Here is a 6337-nt window from a genome sequence, read left to right on the forward strand (position 1 = left end):
CGTTCTTACTGCACTGCTGAAGTGATTTGTTATTCTGAGTTTTGATTTGTTAGTTACCAAGGATGGGCCCGAAATGGATGTGCACAAGGTAATATTATACTGGATAATTTTAAAAATTGATCATAAATAGTTTTAGAAGATAGATGTTTATTTAAGAAAAAATATAAAATAGAAAAGAGAAACATAAATTGCCTGCTTTGTAAATAATTTTAGCCGCTGATTTGCACGATATGGATTAATTTTTTGATTTAAATAATTTTATGGATTTAAATAATTTTTCTATGTACTAATCATTGCTTTGCAATTAAGTGGCTATTAATTGACTAAATGTATTGCCAAGGCTCTTTTTCTTAGACTTATGCATTAAAATGTCTCGACCAAAAATAAAAATAGCCTGAGAAATAATAGAAAATTTTAATGAAATCGAAACATTAGCAACGATATAACGGTTTTTAATTCTCTACTATTGTATTAAACAGCTGTAGAGTTAATCTCAAAAAATGGCTTCTATTCTGAACTCAATTTAAGGTTGTGGTATAATAAGATTATAGATTATATTACAGATTTTAATTTACTGATAAAAGGATCAAATAAGTTAATAATTTAGTTTTTAAATGTTAGGAAATATATGCTACGCATATTTTAGCATGACAATACACATCATGACTCATTCGAAAGTATTTTCTTAGGAATATGACAAATTGAATTCGGGAACAAATTCGTTTTAGATAAATATGAAAAAGGGGATATGAAAAGAGAATTATATAAAAAGAATATATTCATCTAAACATGACATGATGCTCTCCTATGTAACAATCAATTTGGAATTTGTTAGTTCACACAAGTGTGCACTAATTGTATGTTATGAATGTTTAATTACATATAAAATTCAAGAAATTTAATTTAAAATTCTCAATTTTTTTCACATTTTATTTTCTCTTTTTGCCTATAAATTTCAATATTTTTCACGAATTTCCTCCACATAATTAAAAATTGAATCAAATTCTGCGATTGTAACTTTATTTTATTTTAAAATTATTTTATAGTAGGGTTGAAGTTTCAATTTAATTTTCATAGCTTTTTCTTCAATCAAAATTTTCCTAATTTATTTAATTTAGTTCCATGCATGTTGTTCCCCGCACTTTCAGAATCATTTGAAAAAGTGAAGCAATCGCATATTGAAGCTCAGATTCGTAGATTCGTAAATCAATATTTATGTCAGAAAGAAACAGAAATTTATCAAAATTTGAAAAATTAGCACTAATTATTTCAAATTACGAAGAAAAACATAGTTACAGGCAATGTGTTCCACAACCATTGCCCTTTTAGAATCCTTGAAGAAATTGTAATAAAGAAATCGTACATTCCATAGCTTATATTCCTAACTCAATATTTAAGTGAAAAAGAAACAGAAATTTATCGACATTGGAAAAATTAGTAGTATTTCATTTCACCAAAAAGGATAAGAACAATTTGATTGCGTGGTAATACTTGGAAGAGTACATAACAATCACAACAATTGATAAAACATAGTTACATAGGGTGTTCCATAACTCTCGCTTTTTTAGAATCCTTGTTAAAAGTGATGTGAAGAAGTCGTACTGTGTAGCTTAAATTAGTAAATTCGTAAATGAATATTTATGTGAGATAGAAACAGAAATTTATCGACGTTTGAAAAATTTCTAGTATTAAAAGGATAAGAACAGTTTGATTGCCTGGTGATAGTTGGAAAAGTTCATAATAATCGCAACAATTGATTAAGAAATCCCCCCCCCCCAAATGAGGATATGCGGGAAAATCGGGTCGACTCGTCGCAGCGACAGCACTCCCCCTCAGGAGAAGAGGGGTGATTCAGAGCACGGCGCATGAGCCGGCCAAGAGGCCCGGCGAAGCCCCTCCATGGCATTTATTAAAATCAAAATAAATTTACAATAAAAGAGGATGGCAACAGGCCGAGATTCAAAACAAATACAAAGTGAATGTTAAAACATTGTAAAACCAGGTCAATAAACCCTTATAAATAACAAACAAAAAAATGAACAAGAACGTAAAATCTCATCATGTGCAATTGGCAGATTTGAGAGAACCGAGCTGAGGCTGGCAGACAACAAGTAGTTAAAAAATGAAAAAAAGCAAAATACGAAAGGTGCATTAAAATCATGATAAAAACCATCATAAAGTTTAAAAGTACACAAGACAGGGTAAAATCTGAAAAAGCGTTTAAAATATTGAATTAAAAGACATCAAAATATCAGAAAACATTTTAAAAGCTCAAAATTTATAAGAATAACAGTGACATCTGGGACAAAATATCCCTGAATCACACAGTAAAATGTCTAAAAATTTAAAATGAGGTGTATAAATATAAAACGTCAAGATGTAAGAAGTTGGGGATAAAACATAATAAGGAGTAAATAGCATGAAATCAGCAAATCCGATGAATAAAATTACATAAATTAACATTTATTTACATTCAATAAAAATGCAAAAGTGCAAATTCAATGTTAAAAGGTAAAAGGAGCAAAAAGGTTTAAATGTTTAAAAGGTTTGTGGGTCAATGGGGAAATTTGGCAAAGCGCTCACTATTCAAGAAAAGCTAAGTTGGTCGTTATTATTTTGAGCCAGCAGTTCCTCGAGAGTTATTTTTATAATCTGTTTGATAATGTTTTTGCAATTATTGCTGGAAAAAATATGGTGTTCAGTTTTCCCGAGCAAGTGATTTTGCCGGAGCGTCCGGAACCGACTGCAGTGATAGAAAAGATGCTCGATGGTTTGAAGTTCATTGCAGTTGTTACATTGGTCAGGCTTGTTTAAGAATTTATTCTGGTAGGTCCCGAACACTCCATGCCCCGTCAAATATTGACTTAAATAGAAGTCTGCTTGTAGTCTGGACTTATACAGGGTCTTAATAAATTTGCATGTTTGCCAGTCCTTTTCGCTGTTTTCCCAGTTTGTTTTTCACTTTGCCATAATAAAATTTCTGATTTCCGTCTTTGCCTGCTTTGGGGTTCTCAGAACCTGGAGATCTATTATGTCTGAGCCAATGGCTTATTTTGCTGCCCTATCAGCCTCCTCATTTCCCTGGATTCCCACATGTGCCGTAACCTAGTTCAGTTTTATATTTTCAGTCCAGTTCATTTTTGTTTCTTCGATGATTTTTTAACAGGTTTCCGGGTCTGCCAGGGCTTGGAGGGAGGACAGCAAATCAGGGAAAATTGTGGCGAGATCGATTTTATTTAGTTTTATCCATTTAAAAGGTGATCTGATGACCATTAGCTCTGCTGTAAAGATGTTTGTATTGTCCATGACTCAGGCGGAGGCCTAATGAATAGTAGTGCAGTTCATTTTCACAATTATGGCGTAGGCAGTTTTGAAGATTTTTCGTTTTTCGACCTCTACCCAAGAGCCATAGGTGTAAATCTCCATGCCCTGATCTATTGGGCTATTATATCCCCAAGGCAATGCCCGATACGTTGAGGGGTGAACTAGGGATGGAGTATCATAATTTATGTTGCAATCAAAGTCGGGTGTTAATACTTGGTTGAAGTCATCAGTTCTCCAGCCTCATTTGGTTCTCTTGGTGAAGATGTCTTCAAGGATTTTAAGTTGTATCGGGATAACTCCCGCCAGTATCTGGATAGCCTCTGTGCTGGTGGTAGAATGCGTTTTGGTTAAAGTCAGTAGAGGAATTGGTTGAAGGCCATTTTTTTGTAGTTAATTCTCGTGTTGTTCCTATACCAGACACTGGCGGCGTAGAGGATAATTCTTTCACTTGACTGGAGATAGATTCTTTTAAGTAACTGTGGTCTGAGGCCCCACGTAACTCTGGCTACTCTCCTGATTCCTTGATTAAATTTTGTTAACCTGTCCCTAACACATCAATAAGGTGGGGTATCCATGTCAGTCCTGGGTCGAGTATGACTAACAGGTATTTTAAGGTTTTGACATTCTTAATGTTAGAGGTATCGGTTGTTTTGAGTTTAATACATGCAACAATTGATTAAATATTGTTACATGCAACGTGTTCAATTACCCTCGCCTTTTTTGAATCTGTGTGAAGTGAAATATGGAAATCGTACATAGTAGCTCGTAGTTCGTTCGTAGATTCGTAATTCAATATTTATGGTAGAAAGACTTATTTTTCAAATTTGTCAAATTAATTAGAAATTTATTAAATTTATTAGAAAATTATTAAAATTAGAAATTTTTTTGAAGTGTATTGTAATACATTGATTGAATTATATTTCAATTCACAAAAAAGTGGAAAAAAACAACTGATTGGTTAGCGATACTTGGAAGAATGCATAATACTCACCTGACAATTTCTCTCAATTTCTTCAGACAATGAAGCTGGTTTCGGCTCCATCAGTAGCTATTCATCTGATTTCGATAGCTTTTCCGTTTTTCCATAGGTACTAAAGTGCGACACCGAAAGTATTTGCTTCTTTAACTTCCTATTTGAAGAGAATTATAAAAGTATCTATTAAGTTTGGTGAGTACAGTACACCTTGTTTATTAATTTTTTTTAAAGTTATGGATTAAATAATACCACAGTACATCTATATTTCGTACCCTAGCGATCGAATCTTACTTTATTTAGATATTTTTACAAATTTGATCGGGAAATTAACTTTGAATACAACTCTGTGCATTGAGTTTAATAAGACTTATCGTGTGAATTATTTAGTAGGGAATTAATAATCATTTAGTAACGAAAAATTTCTAATTTGGTAAAGTTTGAATAATTATTTAGTTACAAGTGAATAATTATTTACTAACGAGTAGAAAACCTTTATCTCTGACACTCATGCATTGAATAAACTACATTTTTAAAGTTAAATTTTTGATAATAATTGTCAGATTTATTATTATAGTCGTTTATACAAAGTCATTTTATGAATGCATTGTGAGCAAGAAAAGGGTAGCATCTTTACTTTTATCGATGCAATGATCGAAATTTCAAATGCAAAATGTAATTAAATTTTTTAAGCACATTTTAAAAATTGCTATTTAATCCGTATGCCTATTAATTCTGACACGAAATCCGTCTCAAAGACATAATTATTTGTGATTAAGAGGATTTGGTTTTTGAAATCTAAAATATCTGAGGTAACTACAATTTTAGAAACTATAGTCACAAATATAAAGTAAAAATTTTACATTGATTAATTTTTATGAAGGTCAAATTATTAGAAAAAGGATTTAGATATGAATAAACAAAATTGTTTCGTCTTTTATCTCAGATACATTATTGATGAAACGAAGAGAAAGTAGTTATGATTTATCTATTTATGATTTATAGCAGTATTAAGCCCCAAGTTGATTAGATTCATGCTATGTGGCTTTTTTCTATCTGTTGATCTTGCACAAAATAATAGATACTAATTTCTGTGTATAAGTGTGTTTGAACACATTTAATAAATCGTGAATATTATATTGCCAATACGTGTATTTCTGTCTGCCCTTTAGTATATATAGTGAGATACTTTTAAATTTCCTTTACAAAGAAATTTGAAGATTCAAATATACCTGAAAGGTAAGTTAGCTACTTTACTTAAAATTGTTGTCATTGTATACTAAATATTATTGTTTTTTTCCCCTCGTCTCTTCAAATTAATGGATGTCAGACCAGAAGAAAATTGATGGAAATTATTAATTTCAAATTTATAGTCTGCCTGCCTCTGATTTTTTTAAACCCTTTTAAGTCCATAAGCATTTAAAAATATTTACATTTCTTAATTTTAAGCAAATTCTTTCGTATCTTTTCGGAAAATACCTCCTAAGATAAGTTATTATATTGATGAGTTATTATACTAAAATGAGTTATTTATATTTAGTTTTCCATAGTTTGGATTGTGGTCTGTTAACTTCGATTCTTTTTTTTTTCGAATGGCAGGCACTGAACTTTATTCGTTTCGCCTTAGAAGATGCCAGAGTTGTTACTCATTTCGCGTTACCCAGCGGTCACCTGTGAATCAAAGTCACGGAGGCGAGTAACATTGCCCACGCCACACTGCCACAAACCCGTTCACATGGTGGGCCACATTCACACATCACACACAGCAGAGGACAACACAAGAGAGAGAAACATCCATGCCCAGAGCGGGATTCGAACCCGCGGCCATTGGCTTCGCAGTTAGGCACGTTAACCGCTCGGCCACCTGGCCGGCGACTTCGATTCTGAATTATTGTGAATAATAAATTTACAGAAAAATTTACCTAATGCTATATTATTGTGAGATTTTTTTTCAACTCGTATTTTTTTTCAAGGGTTTCCAATAAAAATTTTAATATTTTTTAAATTTATATATATATATATATATATAATATATATATA

The 6337-nt window shown here is 31.9% G+C and overlaps 1 long non-coding RNA gene across 1 annotated transcript in view; it reads left to right on the forward strand.

Annotated features, from left to right (window-relative positions):
* The first annotated feature begins 5381 nt into the window (after positions 1–5381).
* The window catches only part of LOC107455029 (uncharacterized), a 4714-nt gene continuing 3758 nt past the window's right edge, over positions 5382–6337 (forward strand). The window contains exon 1 of the long non-coding RNA XR_001585527.3: positions 5382–5536. This is a non-coding gene — a long non-coding RNA (uncharacterized lncRNA). The remainder of the gene's footprint in view (positions 5537–6337) is intronic.

The sequence above is a fragment of the Parasteatoda tepidariorum genome, chromosome 4, assembly GCF_043381705.1.
Source record: "Parasteatoda tepidariorum isolate YZ-2023 chromosome 4, CAS_Ptep_4.0, whole genome shotgun sequence".
Classification (NCBI taxonomy): domain Eukaryota; kingdom Metazoa; phylum Arthropoda; class Arachnida; order Araneae; family Theridiidae; genus Parasteatoda; species Parasteatoda tepidariorum.